Consider the following 22,261-nt stretch of genomic DNA (forward strand, 5'->3'; position numbering starts at 1 on the left):
AGTAGACAAATTAGCACGCACAAGCTTCATCACCTTAAAGACTTTACGACGCATCTTCCCCCACCTCGGATTTCCACACAAGGTGCAAGCTACTATCTCCCTTGTACTATCCAAACTGGATTATGCCAATAGCCTCTACCATGGATCATCTCTATCTGTTATGAAAAAACTACAACGTATCCAGAATTCCGCAGCCAGACTACTACTACATATAAAGCTGCAAGCCCACATCTCCCCTGCCTTGAGAGCACTACACTGGTTACCCGTTGCCAGACGATGCACTTTCAAGCTGCTTTGTATCACCCAGAAAGCTATACATGGAAAAGGACCACTTTTTATCAGAAAGAAAATTACCAAATACATCCAAGAAAGAACCCTCCGCTCAAGACTGGCACCCCGCCTTAGAACACCTCCATACAAGAAAGACCATAGGTGGTACATCCTTCTCCGTCCAAGCAGCCAAACTATGGAATTCATTACCCCCAACTATAAGAGCCACAGATAACTATCTTGTCTTCAGAAAACTACTCAAGAGTTGGCTCTTTTCTTCATAACCACCTTTTTCAAACAACTATGAACTGCATATGTCTATGTGGATAAATATTTTTTCTGATTTGTATATTTCTATTTATTTATAGTTTCTTTGGAAAATATGTATTGCTACTGTCATAATAAAATACACACACACTCTTTAAACCTGTCTAAGTATTTTTTACCCATGATTCTAATTATGTATTGTATGTGCATATGTGTGTATATATATATATATATATATATATATATATATATGTGTGTGTGTGTATGTATGTATGTGTATATGTTTCTGTGCTTGGCATGTTCGTGGATCATTGCATGGCTCCTGGTTTTTTGGGTTGTTATACTAGATATCTATGAATTCCTGCTCTCATCTTATCACTCTTATCTACTCATCACTCTTATATCATGTCTCTATCAAACGATCCTCCATTCTCACTCTGACTCATCCCTTCTACCACTTTCATCTCCTAAATATCTCTGCCTAAGCTCTTCCCTCCACCTCCACATCTAACTCACCAAACCTCACTCTACCTCTGTGACCTCCCACACAACCCTACTAAATTCTCCTGCATTCATCTCACCCTGCTACTATGCTCTCCCTAACCCTTCCACATACTCTTCCCCCTCCATCCCCCTTTATTCATCCCAAGCCTTTGGGTTGAGTAAATGAAGGATATACTCCCAATTAACACTTCTAGATTTCTTTCCTCCTCCACCCCTCCATTACTCCAGTCAATCTAACTAACAAACTCTCATATCCGCGGCTCAAATTAACTCATAATACTAAAAATGTACTCATTATCAAACTATACTAATCCATCACTAATTCTTGTTGGGTTCCGGAGTAGCGTGCTACTCATCGAAAAGCGCTTTGACGCCTCGTCAGGGGTAGTAAGCGCTATATAAATACGATTACAATACAATAGCCAAGCCGGAACAACGCAGCCCGACTTCCAGAGAGGAATCGATGCAGCGCCTGCCGTGCAGTAGAAAATTCGACAAAACGCCCACTGGATCAACGCAGCTCTCCTGTGACTTTGTCCTGCCAGCACAGGAAGTCCGCGCACAGTCCGCGGGGCGTCTGAAAACCCCACAACCCAAAGAGGATCCATGACCGAGCGGCGGAAATCTACGCACAGCCGTCCCTGCGTGGAAACTAAACGCATCAGTGTGTGCAGATCGAGAAATCGACGCATACCCCTTTGTTTCCGTGCTTCTCCTCCTCTGCGACCCTTTGCGGAGATTTTTCATAGGAACCAGGCACTTTGTGCTTGAAAGAGACTTTGCTTTTAAAAGATTTAAGACACTTTATATCACTTTTCAGTGATCTCAATATTTACTTATTGCATCTTTGATCGTTTTGACCTGCATTTATCCAGATAAATATTATATATTTTTCTAAACAATTTGTGGTGTATTTTTGTGGTGCTATATGGTGATATTGTATGATTTATTGCACAAATACTTTACACATTGCCTTCTAAGTTAAGCCTGACTGATCAGTGCCAAGCTACCAGAGGGTGGGTACAGGATAATTTGGATTGTGTGTGAGTTACCCTGACTAGAGTGAGGGTCCTTACTTGGACAGGGGGTAACCTGACTGCCAACCAAAGACCCCACTTCTAACACTTACTAATGTTAATTCTTAGCAATAAAAATCCTGGCCCTACATCTTGGAAGATTGGTTCGATAGCACAGACGGTTGCACTACGTGGTGGCTAGGGATAATAGTGAAATATGCCATGACTGACCAAGGAAAGGTACTAAAAAATATTTAGTCATTAAAAAATGTATCAAATCATTCTCCCAAGTAAAATGGGATAAAGATACTTAAAACTGCTATGGTGGAGGGGAAACAGCCTTTATAATACTGTCTTTACCATGCAATGCCCAAACAAATGGTAAGAGATGTATATCTCTAGTAGCTAAACCCTTAACCCCTGTGGTTTTGTTAGTTTAAAATGTTATGTTTTAACTCATGCTTTGACCTTACTACAAAGTCCCTTTAACCTTTGGGCTTTTTTTAGTTCATTTCCATGTTTTGTTTTTCTTTTCAACTTATAATAAGATGTTCATCACCATGTGTGGTGTGAGGTCAAGCGCCCAACTCCCTGCTGCAGGCCGCACCCGAGGCCATTAAGGGTTGCTCCTTGCACAAATATCTTTTTAGCTCCTGGGAAGTGGGAGCACATTAGACTTCCCTGCCTGCAGTCTTGAGGGTGGTGAGACACAGAATTGCTCCTGCCTGGCAGGAACAGAAAGAAAAACTGCTTCCATCGGGTCAGAGCAATGCCAGCTCCTGCCACCCATGGGATGGGTTCTGGCAGAGAATCTGGTTGGCTGTGGGGCTCCAGCCCAGGTTGTAGCCCTGGTTTGCAAGGAGCCAACAGGGTCATGGGGACCCTGGGGCTCTCCTCACAGCCCCCCAACAAAAATGAAACACATGGGTGCCCTGAGGCACCCGACATCTTTCACATTGTGGTAAGCAGGGGGAGGCTCACGGACCCTGCAGCCCCACCTGCTCCCTTGCCTGCAACCAATTAGGTGCGCCTGCAGCACCTGGCAGAAGTAGCATTTCATACTGCTCCTGCCGGGCAGGAACAATTCTTTTTTCCTGCCCACAAGAATGCAGCCATGGAACTGTAATATGCTTCCACTTGACTAACAAATTTCTGCTCTTACCAGGTGGGAGCACTTTAGACTTCCTTTCCTACATTCTTGTAGTCAGGGAAACTCTGGTGTCCCAGGGAGTGGGGTCCCTGGGACACCGTTCAAGAGCCTGCCCTGGGTTCCCCGGGTCAATTCAATGGCATCAGGGATGGGGCAGGCCCACCACTTTCCCCTTTAAAGGGAAAGTGAGGCCCTGGGTGTTGGTGTTCCTGGGGCCTGAAAAGTCAGGGAAGGGGGGGGCCTTCATGCCCCCTCCCCTTTTACTAAAATACAGCCCTGGGGTTTGGGATTCCTGGGGCCAGAAGGCAGCTCAGAGACAGGAGTCACATGATGACCCCTCCCTGAAAAATTATGAAATTGGGGACTACCCTGCCCACATGTGTTTTCATAACCCTTTAAGGACATGGGAAAGTGCCTGTGCCCACCTACACCACACTCCAAGTCCTAAACTAAAACAGCTGCCGCCACATCTTTGCTGATCTGGTGGCAGCCAATCAGATTTTATCATAAGGGCGGTGCTGTGCGGTGAGAGCCTGGATTTCTTAAAAACTGCTGAACAGATCGACACCAAATGACAAGCACTGTTTCTGGACCAAGATCTAGCTTTCTGCCCAATTTTGTTTAATTCCATTCAGCTGTTTTTACTCTTCAATTTTCCTAGGGAAAAAGGAATGGGAAGGCAAGTTTTTGAACCAGCCGTTTTCTTGGATCACTCAAACTTTTCAGAAAATAGATTAATTGGATGAGACTTTTTTGGTAAGTTTTCTGAAGATTCAGCAAACCCAAAGTTACAAGCAAACCAAAAATGCTCTTCCTAGGCCTTATCTAGTATTTCCCCAATGGGTTTCACTTACCTTAAAATAATCACCATGTGTAATAAAAGCATCTACGTGTAATAAGAAAAAAGTGAAGCTGCATAATGAACGGACAGAAACATCTGTCCCTAACGGTTGTTAATGTAGAAATATTCTCAAATACTAACTCAAGCTTCTCATGAGACGGGAGTATAAACAAAAGAATGGTGCTTTTATTGGCACCTTCAGGTTCATATAGTGGGTTAAATAGTCAGAGAAAAGCCAGAGGTGAAGCCAAGCTGTGCAGACGTAAACAGGCCAGAAAGTTAACAAAGAAAGAGGAGGTATCAGAGAAAGGGGCAATATTGAGAATGAGAAACATGAGAGTGAGAAAGGACTTCAATAGATGGAAAACATAGATAAACCTGTGGGACCTGGGACACAGTTAGCTAAATATGAAGTGACTATTTAACAGTGAAATAAAATAGTTATCTCAGTCGGTGGCATGATAAAAGGTTCAATTATATTGGAACAAGTATTGTTTTTCATTAGGAATTTAAAACTTAAGCACGTGCTTTTAAGAATAAACCAACTAGACAGTTATAATCGAAAAGAATAAAGAGTTACAGGGAAGAGACCGACATCTTTATAGAATTTTCTAATTTGCATAGAGAGGTCATCTATTGAAGTCAATGAAATATTGGAAACAATGGATATAAATACAGGTGAGGCATGTGGAAGTGGATCTTAAACTAGGTCTTGGTTTATGTTCACTACTACTCCTAATGCTATAGATGTTTTCCAAGATTATGTAGTGAAAGATCTGAAAAAGATGCAGCCAAAGTCACAGTGACAGGCTTTTAATAGGTTTGCAGAATGACCATAACAATCAAATCCTCTGGTAAAGGTGGTAGTGTACAATTGTTTGGTACATTTGTCTACCGAGCGAAGCTTATGAACAGTTGAATGCTAGTGAATGTTAAATGGATTATTTTTTATGAATATAGAAATGTTATTGTGGTGGAGGGAGAAGAATTGCTAGATTGGTGGGTCAGAGGGCTCCTTGATGAAATTTAATATGTTTTTGAATGTATATTATCCAATAGTGCTGTATTTCTACATGCTCCTTATGTTTGGTTTTTAAATCCTAAAGATTTTTCGCTGATTGGGAGACAATTGGTTAAACATTCAGAATATGCAGCTTACTTTTGTTTTTCCTTTGTGGGAAATATATTCTCATACTAGGGACAGTTCAGACCGTATAGGTCAATTATATAATATACACTGAGACAAAAGAGATTCACTTAAAGGTCTTGTAGTTGCCGGTTTGAACATTGCAAGCTGACATTTCTTGAAGCCTAGACCACTTTCAGTTTATTTTTATTTGCATAATTACAAAAACAATGCAATAATAAAAACAATCAATATAACCATAAGTATAAACAGTAGATATAAAGTGGAAATTTGGTTCGTACAAAATAGTTTAAAGTCTGAGGGGCTCATTATGACTTTGGCGGTCTTTTTGTAAGACCGCCGAAGATGCTGCAGGCAACAGACCGGCAGGGGGCTTGGTTATGGGGTGCAGAGGGGGTGGGACGGAGTGGAATCTGGGTGTGAGTGCGTGCATGCGCGAGTTTGTGCATGCACGTGTGTTGTGTATGGGGTGTCTGAGTGCATGTGTGCGAGTGAGTGGGGGTGTGTCTGCATGTTTGCGAGTGAGGGTGTCTGTGTGGATGTATGCGTATGCCAAGGGGTGTGTATGTGAATGCATGTGTGCATGAAGGGGTGGGGAGGTATGTGTGCATGCATGTGTCACGGCGACAGGGGTGCATTTCCACCAGGGTTTTCGTGGCGGGTGACCGCCACAGAAAGCCCGGCGGTATGCAGCCTTTTAATCCGGCCAACAGGATTAAGCCTGCTGCCTGGTTGAAGGTGCTCACCGCCAGGCGCAGCAGTACGACTGCACCGGCGGGCCAGGCGGCGTTGTGGATGTTTGGCATCTGCCAAGCCCCACAGCTCGTGATGTGGCAGTTTTTACCACCAGTCCGCAGCGGTAGGACCGCCACAGTGAGGCAGTCTAATGACCGCCAGCCTCGCAATGAGGCCCTAAGCGGGAATTGAACAGCATTGCCAAAACCTCCACCCCTCACCGGATCTCAATGCTGAAATAAATTTTGGTTCCCTTGCTGACTAATAGGGCCAAGTTACCAATGGTGTTATTCAGCACCCCAGCCCCTTTTGTGGGACCAAGTACGATATTAGGTGCTATGGACAACACATAAAACTGCTTTGTACTGGATTACAAGCAGGGACCCTACACTAGTGGCCCATTTCTGGATCTCGGTACCAAAAATGCCAAATGCAGAGGTTTATAAAACCAAAGTGTTTTGTGTGTTACTTGGAGCTGCTCAACTTAATGGAAACCAAAGCTTCCCCCCTACCCTCTGAGTGCAGGAGTTCATAAAGGGATGACAACCCCATAGTCATTTCTTCAGTTTTAACACGAAATAAGACACATGACAATGCAGCTGGTTACCAGGAACGTCCTGATCAAGGAACTTGTGTCCACTTTCAGCATTTTCTTAAGCACCATGGCGAGGAATTTTACAAGTCGACAGTTCAATTGTGGGTCTTCAGGGGCAAAGCAAGGCCATCGCGGCCTGTCTCCGAGAACTGATCCCTCTTTAAAGTGAGTTTTTGGCAGCTGCCTTCTTTCCTTCAACAGTTCTATGCAGGTGCATAACAAATGCAACCAGTCTTCTGTATCTGTGCCACAGGCTGCAGACTTTCATTGTTGCTACTCTCTGCCAGAAATCGCTCTTTAGAGGATCTTGAAAAACCGAATCGAAGATATTTCTGGGGGTGCTGGTGTGGTACATGTGTACAGTATCTTGTGAGCTCTACCAGAGAAGGCTCCCTCGTCTTTCACTAGCGATTGAAATTATCGATTTCCGTAATGATTTTCTTCCTTTCTAGGGCATATTTTGTAGCTTCATCCGATGCCCTCTGCGCCAATCCAACAGCCCAGCTGCAACTGGAGGCCTGGTTTTATCAAAGGCTCCCAGAGCAAAATTTCAAGCCAGTTCCCTTGGCAATTAAGACATTACCTGCGGGCATCCTCCCATCTTGAAAGGTAATCCCTCGAGTAGAGCCGAGCATCGTAGCTCCATATTCAGCTCCTTTCTTCCACTCTGAATTCCTAGAGTATCTGCCCCCACTATAAACCCAGTAAAAGCTTTTCCAGCAGATGCTTTGATATCAGGATTGGTGTGAGCCAAAAGAAAATACCAGTTAGCTTTGCCACCATTGGTGATCCACATTTTCTGTCCATGAATGAAATATTCTTCTTCCTTCTTCTCTGCGCTTGTTTTTAAACTAGCGACAACAGATCCTGCCCCAGGCTCTGACAGCATGCACACAAGTTTTTTTCTTCTTTTATTCTCCTGAAATACTTTTCGCTGATTTTAGTTTCCAGCATAACTGTCATTTGCCTGAAAGAATCTGCTTAGATGGCAGTTTGAATATATCTAAATCCATAAGCTATTTTCATCAGTGATGAGGTAAGCATCAAAAGTACCAAGGCCACTGCAGCTTTCTGGAACGTGGCTATTCATCAGACTAAGCTCGTTTCATCAGAGGAACCGGATATTCTCCAGCTTTATCATATTGGGCTGCCACTGAAATGATCTCTACCCTTGCAAACTTTACAGGCAGTTGCTTGAAAGTCTTCCTGCTGCTTTGTTAACTCAAAACAAAAGCTGGTCCCAAAATGCTCTCTGAGAAGCTGCATCTAATTGTGCAGAAGTGGACTGCGCTCTCCAGCTACAAGGTGCAATGCCTTAAGAGCCCTGTCGCTCACTCCCAAAGCAATAGCAGCTGCACCCTCTCACTTTGCACCTTGAGATACTAGACCACTGAGAAATTGACAACACTCAGGGGGTGTTTTTGAAATGACCCACCTCTATCTTGAGATTAATATTTTATGTTCAATGAAGAACTGTTACTATAAAAGTGTAGATAGAGAGGAAGCAATTATTGCTTGCTTTGATCCAAGCTGTGAAAATTTAATTATGGACTCGTGAAAGGAGCAGGTACTCTGGAGAATAATGTATCACAGATACTACAACACTCTTTGGTTTCGATACATAGGTGACCTCTCAGAGATTGATGGGGTAAAGTATTTAGCAGTAGAATGTGTACAAGTTCAGAATGAGAAGGATCAGCACTTAAAGTTTACTTGCCAAGTAAGTGATGGCATGACTGAAAATAATGCAAGTGGTATACAGTGCCTTAGAGAATGCAGCAGGTAACATTCCACTACATACAAGGAGCAACCACCCTTTAAGTGGAGTGTCCAGTACGGCGAGCTCGAGTGTCTGCTGTAACTGCAGTACTTAAGATCTATTCTTGAATGGGAAAACAAAATGTATGCTACATGGATTTTGGAAGCACGAATCTCCTCACATGCAATCTGAAAGTCAAATGAACTATGAGTAGAGAGGTATTATCGGGTTCCAAAATGATAAAACCATGAAAAGTAAGAAGGTTACTGCATTTAATAATCAAGCAGGTCAGTTGACAGTAGGGAAAAAAAACAATAGTAATTTTTCTACACTCTGATGCAGTAGCAGGATAGATGACCGGAATCAAACCACTAATCACCTTTAGAAAGGCACCCTCTTTAATAGATAAACTAGCGGGACGACCTTTGAGAGAAAGACAAACGAAACATGGACATATCAGGAAGTAAGCTATAAGATGTACAAATTGCAAAGCATGTAAACAGAATGCTATGCAGGCAGCATGGCTGTCCCCACTTGGATCCAGAACATCTTTGATCAAAACAATGATGCAACCAAAAGAAAGGTTGGCATTACGTTTCATTGATTTTAATTTACTGTGAAGTAAAAACTGCCTGCCTATTGCAGTTATTATGAATTTACACGCGGCCTGCAAAGTATGAAGGACATAATTGAGTGTTTTCTATTGTAATCGAGGCCTCTAGTCGAAACACATTAACCTTTGCCATGGAAAAATAAGATTTCAATCATTCAGTCTAGGAAAGTGTGCACTGGGTTTTACTGGGACACAAGTAGTCTATCCATACACATTACACTATGGAAGTTACCACTGTGTAGTTACAGATAGGTCAGAGCTTACATAGGAAGAGCATCTTTTGCTTATAACTTTGGCGCTTTTTGACCAACCTGCACAAAATAGGTCATCCACCTCAGCTAATTCCTGGAAAGGAATACACCAACCCATCAAGCAGGGATCAAGATAAAGAGGGTCCCAAAACATTGATTTCCCATGTTAATTCCCAAAGGAAACTTTCAACTATGAAAAAACAAATGACAGAAGGGAACTGCACCAAGTTTGGCAAAAAGTAACAACTTTGCTCAGAAAGCATGCTTTTTGCGCTTTGGTGTAAATCTTTTCATCCTTTGGATAAGTTGCATTTAAAGGAGGTGCTCGGGTGGGCATGAAGTGGTTGAAAAAGTTAGATACATATGGATAAATAGTCCCATGGAACTGACAGCCAAATAAAAAAATAAAAAAAATAGGGTCCCCTGATTGGCTGAGGGAGCTTTTATTCTTCCTATTGGCCATTTTGGTACCCCTGTAAGGAGCAATCCAATTGGCTAGCTGCATTCTAGAAGAAAATGTTACAGCTACCAGTTCAGGGCTCACGGACTCGAACCCCTTGTCCTGAAGTACAAGTTACTTACCTTCGGTAACGATATATCTGGTAGAGATACTCTAGTTGCAGATTCCTTACTTTAGAATTTTCCCCAGACGTTAGATGGGATCCAGAGACTTTTCTTAGAGCAATACCCTTGCGTGTCGGTAGCTGACGTCGTAGTTGCATGATCACATCAGGAGTAGTACATAGACGCTGCTTCAGTGCAGTGGCAGTTTATATTCAATACTTTCCACACCAAGGCGCACGGATATTGGTGCACCACATTTAAGGCCCTGAATGGGGACGCTCTGTCCCTAGAAATCAGTTCAGAAGCGGGGAGGATGGGTGGGTCGGTAAGGAATCTGCAACTAGAATAGGTCTCTACCAGATATGTCTTTATCGAAGGTAAGTAACTTGTACATCTGATAGAGGCTTCTACTTGCAGACTCCTTACCTTAGAATAGATACTCAAACAATGCCATCCTCAGAGATGGGCTGCAAATCAAGATCATACTAGAAAGTCCTGCAGGACCAAACAACCAAAGTAGCCATCCTGATGGACCCTACTGTCCAGGCAGTAATGTTTAGTAAATGTGTGCAAGGATGCCCACTTAGCTGCCTGGCAGATATCCAGGACAGGAACTCGTGTTAACGCAGTGGAAGCAGCAGACGTTCTGGTGGAATGAGCGTGCAAGCCCTCAGGGGGTTGCTTCGTGGCCAAAGCGTAGCATATCTTGTTGCAAAAAAGTACCCATCGAGAGATGGTACGTTTTTGCACCGCCTTCCCTTTCTTCGCAACCACATATCCGACAAAGTTCATTGTCCACCCGGAAATCTTTAGCACGACTGAGATAGAACACCAACGCTCTTTTTGGGTCCAGACGGTGGAGTCTCTCCTCTTCATGAGAAGGATGTGGAGGTGCATACAAAAGTAGGCAAGGTGATGACTGGCCTACTTGAAAAGGTGTAACAGCCTTTGGAAGGAAGGAAGCCTTTGTGCGTAAGACCACTTTGTCAGGGCGCACAGACAAGTATGGGGGCTTTGAAGAAAGAGCCTGAAGCTCACTAACTCTGCGAGCAGAAGTGATGGTAACAAGAAAAACAGTCTTGAAATTAAGGCGCCGCAAGGGACAATTGTGCATCAGCTCAAAGGGAGTACACATTAAGAAAGTAAGCACAAGATTGAGGTCCCACTGAGGCATGATAAATGGAGTGGGAGTAAACAAATAGGTGAGACCCTTAAGCAATCTACAGACAATAGGAGAATTAAAGAGTTGAAGCTGATCAGGCAGCGTAAGAAAGTGCAAAATAGCTGATAAATAACCGATAAGGGTGCCCAAAGCAAAACCCTGCTGGGCTAAGGAAAGAATGAACAAAAGAACCTCCGAAAGAGGAGCGGGGGGGGGTCAACAGATGTGTTGGAACATCATGCACAAATATATGCCATCAACAGGCTTACACCGTTTTGGTGGAGGGACGCCTAGCTGCCAAGAGAACTTGACAGACTTTGGGGGGGAGAAGGTCAAAAGCCATCAATCAGCATACATGAAGGCAGATTGGACAGGTTCAGGTGGAGAACCGTCCCCCTGCTGCTGCCACAGAAGATCTTCCCAAAGAGGCAGCCTGAGTGGAGGCTCAGTGGCCATGCTTAATAGCTCTGGATACCATACTCCCCGTGCCCAGTACAGAGCCACCAAGATAACTTGGGGTCCGGTCGTTCCTGATCTTTGAGAACTCTGGGCAGAAGTGGTAACAGTGGAAAACCGTAAAGGAGGCCAGAGTACCAAGCATGCTAGAGCTACTGCTGGCTTGGAAACTCCAAGTAAAAAAGCTGACATTGCACGTTCTCTGCAGAGATGAACAGATCTAACCAAGGCTCTCCCCACTGCTGAAAGACCTTGCGCCACATCCGGATGGAGACACCATTTGTGATCGGCTATGCATCGACGGCCGAGTTAGTCTGCTCTGGCGTTCAGAGAGCCTGCCTGATGCTGAACCACCAGGGTATTGTGTTGATGTGCCAGCCATGTCCAGAGGCAGTGTCTTCTGACAAAGGGTCAAGGACCCTACTCCGCCCCGTTTGTTGCAGTACCATATGGTGGTAGTGATGTCCATGAACACTTGCACTACTTTCCTTTTGAGAGAGGAAAGAAATGCCTTCAGCGCAAGCCTCACTGTCCGGAGCTCCAGAAGATTGATGTGGAGCCCAGACTCCGCTTGAGACCAGTGGCCTCTGATCTCCAACTCTCTCATGTGGCCACCCCAGAAGTGACGCATCCGTCACTTTGGATAGATCTGGCTAAGGAATGGAGAGGGATCTACCATTGATCCAATGCAGATTTGAAAGCCACCTCTACAGGTCTTTCGCAGTCCCCTCTGAGATCTGGACCATGTCGGAGAGACTTCCCTGATGCTGCGGCAACTGGAACTTCAAGTCCCACTGCAGAGCCTGCATGTGTCATCTGGCATGTGTCATTGACAGGATGCAGGAGGCCATGAGGCCCAACAGCCTCAGTCAGTCTCACTAAAACCCAAGACAGATGCTGAAAGATCGGAATCCTAGCCTGAATATCTTGGACTCGCTTTTCCGGAGGATAGGCCCAAAACAGAACTGTGTCCAGACAGCACAGATGAAAGGGAGCATCTGAGAGGGAGTCAGGTGTGACTTCGGCATATTTATAGTAAATCCCAGCATGTACAGGAGGTTCACTGTAGTCTGAAGGTGGGAGATGACTTTCTGGGCTGTGTCCACCTTCAACAACCAGTCATCGAGGTGGGTTGGGGGCTGAAACTGAAGCCCCCATCCTCCGCAGATGAGCTGCAACCATCCATCACTTTCGCAAAAACACCCGAGGGGCACTGCTAAGACCGAAGGGGAGGACGGTAAATTGAAAGTGTGTGAATAGCACAAATCATAGGTAACGTCTGTGGGCAGTCAGGATGGGAATATGGAAATAAGCATCCTGCAAGTCCAACGCTACCATCTTGTCTCCTGGGTCCAAGGCAGACAGGACCTGAGCCAGGGTGAGCATTTTGTATTTCTCCTTCTTGAGGAAGAGATTGAGAGCCCGAAGGTCTACTATAGGATGTATGCTGTTCTCTTTGTTGGGCATCAGAAAGTAGCGTGAATAACCACCATGACCTACTTCTGGTGCAGGGACCTGCTCTATTGCTCCTTTGGCCTAGAGAGCCGCAACTTCCTGGCAGAGAATTGCCAAATGATCCTCTGGAATATGGCTGACTGATGGAGGCATGGCTGGAGGGGCAGATTCAACGGGGAGGAAGGAACCCCTTCAAACGACCTGCAAACCCCACCTGTCCGTAGTGATGGATTCCCAGTGGGGTAGGTGATGGTTAATCCTGCCTCCAACTGGACCGGAGTGAGGGGATGGACTAGGAGGATTTGGAGGCTGCTGCAGGGGTGGACTGGGCAGCACTCTGGTTCCCTGCCCCATGCCCACGCAGCAGCTGAACAGCATGGGTGGCACGGTGACTGGGACAGGACTCGACAGGGAGCCCCTTTCGTGGACTGTTGGGGGCGAGGGGCAGTGGAAAAGCATAGGGACAGAGCGGAGCCAGGGAGTCCTTGAACCTCTCCAAAGCAGAGTCTGGCTTGTCTCCAGAGAGACCGGAGCCATCGAAGGGCATGTCTAGAAGAGTCCCCCGAAAAAACAGATGTACGCAACCAGGCGTGGCACCTCTAGGCCACCATCGTCGCAACCGATCTACCTAGAGAGAAGGTAGTGCCCAGCCCACATTCGAATGTGAACTTTGTTGCATTTCTCCCATCAGTGACAGCATGGGAGACGATAGCACAGGCCTCCTCCGGCATCCGTGGGAGAAATTGAGCGACAGTATCCCACAGAGTGGGTACAATGGCCCAAACGTCATGCAGTGTTTGACTGCAGTGTGAGAATGAAGGAAGAAAACCTCTTGTTTCCAAATTGTTCCAGCCTTTCTGATTCCCTATCCGGCAGTGCGGAAGGGAATGCGCCAGAGGATGAGAATGTCTGGATGACAAGGCTCTCAGGCGTGGGGTGTTAGGGAAGGAATTTAGGGTCATTCAGGGCAGGCCAATGGCGGCGTGCGATAGTCCTGTTCATAGGAGCCCCCGTGTTGAGTCTGGATCAAGTAACCAAAAGGACATCGGTGAGGGCTTCATTGAACAGCAGAAGAGCCTCAGATGTGGAAGCACCTGGCTGAAGCACCTCCCTCAGGAGATTAGACCTGAAAGCTCATCGCAGAGGACCTCAGCAACCCTACTGATCACCATGGAATAAGTCGCCCTCGCCACCGTAGCCACGGTAGGAGGAGATAGCAAGTCAGCGTCTGGAGAGGTATACAGACCACTGGCCTTGCCCAGTTCCTGTGCAAGTTCAGGTCATCCTAGTATTCTTAAGAGTCCAGGGACCCAGCCAATCCTTCACCAAATTCGAACCCATAAGAAAGGGTCAGAATGCAACCTGGGATGAATAGGCCCCCCCAATCGCAGAAGGAGGCGGCGCCAGCTGACAGCAGTCCTACTCAGTCGTCAGGGATGAGGATTGGGTCAATGTCGATGGTGGGCACCACCGACGTCTGGAGCGTCGACAATCGGATCGGCGCCGGGGAAGGTCTCAATGGTACAACCAGCGAGGATCCGGAGAGGACCTCGGTGGCTGGAGCCGCCAGTGCGAAACCCCGAGGCCCTCCGACCAAACTCAAAAATGGCCTGGAGGGTCACCAGGAGGTACCTATACACATAGGACAGCCTGAGGAGATGTATACATTTGTAGTGATGCTCTTAGCCTTTAATGTTTTTGTCGACTACCTCTGGTGCTGCAGCTCCCCCTCACCACACCCCATTATGAGTGTGCTCCAAGACAAGGCTGTGTGAGGAGCAGAGCGCCAATGTGAAGATGCTCTGTTGCAAACATTTGGGACTGTGTAATACCCAGCTGACCCCTAGCGAGGGCACTTGTGGGTGATTTGGCATCCAGAGAGAGGCTGGAGCAGAGGCGCGTACATCAGCATGGGTTGGAATTTTACCTTCCCAGGGCTAATTGAGGATTCACCCCTAACTAGTAACCCAGGCTGGATAAAACTCGAAATACAGGTCCTCTGTAAGATAAATTTTTCTTTTTGAAAAAACAATATCTAAACAAATGAGTGCCACTGAAACAGACAATATAAACAATGTGGTGTATTCTGTGAATGATGAGCCTTTGTGTTACTAAGATGTGTACACCCCCTTGCCGTCAGATAATATGTAACCTCCACTTAACTTGTTTACAGCTTTCAGGTAAGCAGTCTAGCTGCTAATGTGTTTTTGTTTGGTGCAGTGTGGAAACATTTGTAACTTTGACAGTATTGGGTTTCAACAGCAGCTAGAACGGAGGTGTTGGCAGGAGGCTGGTGTTTGCAGGCAGAGCTTATCCTGGAGCTTATTTTTGGTGGCGCCATACATTCAGTTAGGCGCACACATAACAGATAAACATCAGATGTGAACCAAATCAATAACAAGAACTTACTTTACAATTTAGCTGCCAAAGGAGTATATTCTTAAATATGTTTAACTTCCTAGAGTGCTTGTGATCCAACCCAGCCAGGGATGAGCCTTTATCACTGGAGATATTTCAAGCTACAAATTCACATTACCTTCAACCAGCTCAACATGGTGCTTCTTCCAATGTCTCTTACTGTTTGCTCTAGATTCAGTGACTTGTTTTATTCTCCGCTGTGTCAGGCTATGTTTTGAGAGCCAATCAACCTATCAGTGTCAATACTGAATCTTGGAGATGGCAGAAAAAAACGAACTTAAAAGAGAAGGGTTAATTCCGCCAAGTGCAAGAGGAATTTATTGCTTTAATTCAATACCGGAGAAGGGCCAACAGGGTCAAGTGAGTGAGAGGGCACACAGAAATTAAAACTATTTCAGGTGGACTCTGTCCTAGTCTACCTAGAACACAGATATTCTAGATTCCGGCATGCCGCTCTGACTACGACTGGTATGGTTAAGCTAACCACAAACACCCTTCCCCTCAAGAGAAGATTAGAAGCGATGGAGCCTGTCCCTGATACACAAATTTAGATGAAAGGACTGGGTCATTAATTTTGACTAAGGCTTATCCGGAAAGGAACCTCACAGAGATAGCTGTCCAATCGCCTACAGATCACTTAATCCCCCACTTTAGACCTCCAAGTCATACAGGAGAAATCTGTAACCCCATAGTGAGAACCAAATCTCTGCAACCTCTAAGTCAATCACTAGCCTTGATGTAACCTACCCCACAGCTCCCAAACCATTTAGGCTATGCAGGCCCTATATGGCAGTAAACTGCTGATGAGTCACCTTCTGAGTATGACCATTTCAACCGAAGTCATTGCCACTGATTTACGAAAATCAGTCACAGTAGATCAGCTAGCACACTCACTATATGCTCAAAACTATGGATTATACTAAACATATCTGGGTACAAATACCATGATCAAACAGTTCAACACCATTATCAGAGTATACCGTGGTCAACAATCAAGATAAAATAACTCTTCAGCAGCCCAGGCCAGTATTGATTTAAAAAACTATGCTGAATCAGATAGCTTGCATGCTTCCTAACCATCCAGCTACTCAACCGAGCAAGTGTTCAAATGCATCTTGAAGTAAAGGCAGTTATAACAGACAAAAAAAAAAGTGGACCAAGCACCTAAAATTGAAGAGGTAGAGGCATTGGATGTAAATCTGATTAATTTTATGGTTGGCCAACAGGAGATGGATGCAGATTTCTTGTTTTGAGCTCAGGCCAAGTAAGATACTAGCTGAATTAAAAAATTTCTAGCTATCGCGTCAAGAATTTTATATTCTATTAAGGACACGGAGGCGAGGATTATGCTTCTCTTAACTTTACTGACAAACACAGCAGCCAATAGTATTGTAATAACTTGAAGAATTACAAGTCCCATGAGCCTTATACCACCAATCACGGCTCCGTAACCGTCCATAAATAGCACAAATGCTATAGTCCTTCCTCTTTCTTTGCGAAAAACAGTTCAAACATGCTTTAACTTGCAACGCTGGTAACAAACTCTCTCCGGTTCTCTGAACGATATCAAGCCGTTGGAGAAATAACTGTATCAGTGACCATCGGTTGGATCCCTTCACGAAGTCGTGTTGGATGTTCCTGAGTGAGAGAAAATTAAAACTAACATCGAGGTATACCAAGGGAGGGTACTTATTCACGCTTTATATCATAACAATTTAACGCTTGTAACATTTATAACTTTAAGCCATAAAGTGTGCATATTGGGTGGGATAATCCTCGCCTCCTTGTCCTTAATAGAATCTAAAATTCTTGACGCAATAGCTAGAAATTTTTTAATTCTATGTCAGGACCGGAGGCTTCGGATTATGCTAGTTCAAAGTCTATTTACCACTTCTGACACCACATCAACAATAGGCTTGTGATAGAACACCTTGAAAGTGGAATCATTTGACCAATCCGCTGCCGCCATGATGTCCTCTAGCCTAGCTCCAGTCGCAAAGGCTTTCGAGGCCATGGCTCCTCTGACCGAGTGTGCCCCAAAAACACTTATGTCAATACCAGCCTCGGCTAATAACCATTTGACCCAACGGGCCAAAGTTGCTGTAGCGACTGGGTTAAAAGGTTTTTGTAATGAAATCAATTGGCCAGAAACATTTTGTCTAAATTCTCTTGTGACGTCTTCATAACTTTTTAAACACTGAACAACACAGTTTTTTTATTGTGCGGAAAAGAGGGATATGAAATACATTTGGACGAAGTTTTTGTAAGTCTAGAAATGGAAAAGGATACTCCACTCGGAGTATATACTCTACCTGATAAATCCAGAGCTATAACATCTGAATCTCTTCTGCAGGAAAGCAGACATAGTAGCATTGTTAATTTTGCTAACAGTTGTTTGCGAGAAGCCCTCATTATCTGGCCAGTTTCTAAGGAAACGTAAAATGATATTAATGTCCCATAAGGAAGTATATTTCGGTAGAGGGGGTTTTACCATGCGAATACCTCTAAGCAGTTTGCAAACCAAAGGATGCTCCCCTACTGGTTTCCCCTGGATGTGAGGATGACCCGCAGACAGAGCTGATCGACAGTTATTAATTGTCCTATATGCCAAGCCCTGGGATGCCAAATCTGACAGAAAATTGGCTATGACATGAATCTCTGACCCCAGGGGATCCATACTTCTTGTACTGCACCAACATGCCCATTTCCTCCAGGCTTGTTCGTATCTTTTCTGAGTGGAGGGGGCCCAAGATTGGGATAAGAAAAACATTGCCGAGTCCGAAACTCCAGGCACTTGCCATCGTCGCCTGAAAGTCTCCAGGCCATCAGTGTTAGCAGTCCCTGCAGAATTAGAGGGTGAAAACTGTTAGACGGATCCACGAGAAGATCCACAGACCATGGAATCCTCACCGGAAAGTCGCATGATTGGTTCATTGCGGAGGGGAACCAGGGCTGAGCACTCCACAAGGGAGTCACTAGAATGATTCCCGAGCGTTGGCGTTGCACTTGTGCCAGGACGCGAGGAATCATCACAAAAGGGGGAAAGGCGTAAAGAAGTTCCTTCGGCCATATCTGTAGGAAGGCATCCGTCCCCCGAGCCTGAGGGTCCGGCCTCCAACTGAAGAAACAAGGAACTTGACTGTTCAATCGGGAGGCAAATAAATCCATCCGACATGTCCCCCAACGAAGTTGGAGAGCTTGAAAAATGTCTTGCTTGAGCTTCCAGTCGCTGCCATCCCGAAGGAATCGTGAGTTCCAATCCGCTGTTGTGTTGGTAATGCCCAGAATGTATTCCGCCACCACCGAAATCTTCTGACTGAGGCAGAAGTGCCAGAACTCTTTCGCTATCTCTGCTAGGAGACGAGACCTGGTCCCCCCCCAAGCGGTTGATGTACCCGACTGCAGAAATATTGTCCATTCGCAGTAGTATGCAACAGTGCGCCTGGCGGGGAGCCAGTGATTTGATGGCAAACGACCCTGCCAGGAGTTCCAGGCAATTGATGTGATGGGATAATTCCCCCTGGGACCAACGACCCCCGGTCTCCACATGGCCACACCGTGCCCCCCAGCCCCAGCGGCTGGCATCCGATTTCTATTACCACATCCGGATTGGAAGGAAAGATCGCTCTGCTGTTCCAAGCATCCATGTGGTCTAACCACCATGAGATCTCTGTCTTGGCTTCCTCCGATAGGGGGGATTAGTTCAGAGTATTGAAGACCTTTCTGAAGGTGAAGAATCTTCAATCTCTGAAGGGCCCTGTAATGAAGAGGCCCGGGGAAAATCGCTTGGATGGATGATGCTAGGAGACCGATGAGGCGTGCTAACGTCCTCAATGATATAGTCGGAGAGGCAAGCGCTCTCTTCAACTCTTTCTTTATCAAATTCCGTTTGCTGAAAGGAAGAACTAATAGAGATGTCACGGAATCTATCTGGAACCCCAGGAAATCTATCTTCTGTGACGGGGTTAGGCAGGACTTCTCGGCATTTATGATGAATCCGAGGTCTTGGAGTAACTGTATTGTCCAGTTCAGATGGGTCAGAACCAGATTTCTGTCTTGGGCCATGATAAGAATGTCGTCTAGGTAAATAATTAGACGCACTCCACGTTCCCTTAAAAACTGCACTACTGGGCGTAGGAGTTTGGAGAAACACCAGGGCGCTGAGGAGAGGCCGAAGGGAAGAACCTTGAATTCGAACCATTGGGACTCCCATTCGAATTGTAGGAAATGCCGGTGAGGCGCGAAAATTGGAACTGAGAGGTAAGCGTCCTTGAGGTCTAGACGTACCATCCAGTCCTGGTCTCTTAACAGATCTCTGAGGAGATGGATGCCCTCCATCTTGAAGTGGCGATACACCATCCAAGAATTGAAATGTTTGAGGTTTAGGACCAGTCTGGATCCGCCGCCTTTCTTTTGAACCAAAAAGATGGTGCTGGCGAAACCTCTGGGATGAGGAGAGGAGAGAATTACCGCTCCTTTTTGAATGAGGGAAAGAATCTCTTTTATGAATTTGTGATCTGCGAGGGAAAAAAGGAGAGGCATAGGAGGGTTTGTTTGCCTCAGGGTTGCGTAAAACTCTAATTGGAAGCCCTGGACCGATTGAAGAACCCAAGGATCCTGAGTAATTGATTTCCAGGCTGGGAGGAAATGCTGAATCCTGCCCCCCAATGTGACCTCTGAAGGGGAAATAATTCTCACCGGATTTTGCGTTGTCCTGATTGGAGTTACCTCCACGATATCCTCTGGAGGTTCGACCACGTCCCCTATAACGATTGGGGTAGAAATTACTTTGGTTCGAGTAATTCGCGCGGTTACCCTGAGAGTCATATCTGGGAGCCTGGTATCTTCGGCCTGGCGCTCGGCCCCTGAAACGTCCGGCCCGGATAAAAAGAGCGTTATTGAATACTTTCTTGATGTTGGATTGGGCCTGGTCAAGGGCAGTGAAAGTAGCAACGTATTTGTACAAGTTGGAAATAAACTTATCCCCAAAAAGCATGCCATTGGCCGATGACCCTGCTTCATTAGTGGCTAACTCAGCGAGTTTAGGGTCTAACCGAATGAGAAAGGATCGTCTGCGCTCCGTTGACATGGCGCAGTTCGCATTACCTAGGAGGCAGATTGCTCTCTGAGCCCATTGAAGTATCTCCTCCGTATCCAAAGGGGTCTCTGATTCTTTGGATTGTATGGCTAAGTCCAAAATTTTTGTTAGAGGACCGGAAACGTCTAATAACTTGTCCTGGCATCCCCTCCAGGCCCGGTCTAGACCCTTCTTGGGGTCTTTGGCGAATTTTCGGAGAAATTATGCCATGTTAGGGTCTAATTCAGGCGTATCTGCTACCTTGCCCAGGAGGGAGAGGCGAGGGCATTCTGATCTAAGAGTGTTTCGTACCTCTTTTTCAAAACTTTTGCGTAATCTGTCTTGGACATAATTAGCCACCTCTTGGTTAGGAACCCACACAGTAGAGCGGGGGTGGATAATATCCTCTGGTGAAAATAAGAGATTCTTGCCTTGAGAGGGGTTAGCTTCAGGCATTTGGTGTCGCGTCTTGCGTTGCTTTTTGCGCGGTTGGGGTTCACTCGAATCCTCTGAATCTGATTTTGATGAGGAAGGATCGTGGTAGCTGGAATGAGAGGATTGGATGATAAGTCTTGAGGAGGAGTGGGGGAACCTCCATATGCATGATCTCGCAACACAGAGGTTGCCATTTGTGACCATATTTCTGCGGAAGAGCTGCCAACTGAACGTTGTAGATTGAAACCCACCGTTTCGCCAGGATCCCCGGGCTGTAAGCGCGGTTGTTGGCTACTTTCGCCCAAAAATTCCCTTTTGGCGAAGTTGGATAGAGGTTGGGTAAAGGGTTTGAGGGCTTGAATCAGGGCCCAGTTCACGGAATCCTGCACATGGTACCCCAGTGCTTCCACCAATCTTTCCTCCATTTGATGATCTGAGGGTATTTCCTGCAGTTCGCCATACTGCTCATCATCATTGGCGTAGTACGCCATCATAAAGTAGTTTTAGAAGGAGGAGTTAGCAGGGTGGGGCAAAAACCCTGAGCAGGTGATTAAAGAGTTCAAATCAGTTGAATTATACCGGTAAGATTTATGTGGAGGGAGTCACCTGCTACTTAAATAGTTAGAACTTAAATTTGCAGAATTGGTATTAAAAAAAACAATAGTGCCCCCTGAGCCATGCTCTATTTAGTATTTTTGAGGGCCCCTACGGGCAATTTCAGGCCGTTTTAATAGAAGAAAATGCTCCTCCGTGTTCACGCGCTGAAAACTCGATCAGAAAGCTCCGAGCGGTTCTCTGCTCGTGCGCACGCATGGGCATGGAAAGAGGACTGAGTCCTCTTCGGACCGAGCGAAGCGCTCGTTCGGCGGCCTGCTCCCGCTCCACACCGGTCGCTAGGCAACAGTACACAAACGTTAGTAGCGGAGCCGAAACTCCGAAGCACATAGAAATTTAAACATTTGCTAATGCTGGGCGCGTTCGCTTAAAACAATCAAAAGACACAAGCATTCGCGCTTGACTTAACTGGCTGCTGGAGCAGCAAAGAAAGAGGAAGGACTATAGCGTTTGTGCTATTTATGGACGGTTACTGAGCCGTGATTGGTGGTATAAGGCTCATGGGACTTGTAGTTTTTCAAGTTATTACAATACTATTGGCTGCTATGTTTGTCAGTAAAGTTAAGAGAAGCATAATCCGAAGCCTCCGGTCCTGACATAGAATCAACCAGCAAATGAAATTGTATCCAAGTTAGAGGATCCTGATAATCTGTCCATATGTTTAACATAAGGATCATAGGAGTACTGGTGGGGGGGCTGGAGCAGGTCAAGCAGATATGATCATTTGGCTGCTACAAATGCTCTTGAACACAATGGGGGATGACAAAAAAAAAAAAAAGTTACTGTTCAACACTACTTAATTCCCTAGAGTCCTTAGAGTTCAAACAGACACCAACAATAGTGCTAAATCCTAAACAATGACTGCATGTTCAAGACTAATGTATACAAGAGACCAAACTATCTATTGCACAGTTACTACGGCACTTAACTT

General features: G+C 45.6%; 1 protein-coding gene and 1 pseudogene across 1 annotated transcript in view; both read right to left on the reverse strand.

Moving 5' to 3' along the window:
- Window positions 1-22,261, reverse strand: part of LOC138294140 (E3 ubiquitin-protein ligase TRIM39-like) — a 286,871-nt gene that overhangs the window by 85,966 nt on the left and 178,644 nt on the right. The gene's annotated exons all lie outside the window — the stretch shown is intronic.
- Window positions 6,930-7,791, reverse strand: LOC138293793 (medium-chain specific acyl-CoA dehydrogenase, mitochondrial pseudogene; annotated as a pseudogene).

The sequence above is a fragment of the Pleurodeles waltl genome, chromosome 4_2 (assembly GCF_031143425.1).
Source record: "Pleurodeles waltl isolate 20211129_DDA chromosome 4_2, aPleWal1.hap1.20221129, whole genome shotgun sequence".
Taxonomy (NCBI): Eukaryota; Metazoa; Chordata; class Amphibia; order Caudata; family Salamandridae; genus Pleurodeles; species Pleurodeles waltl.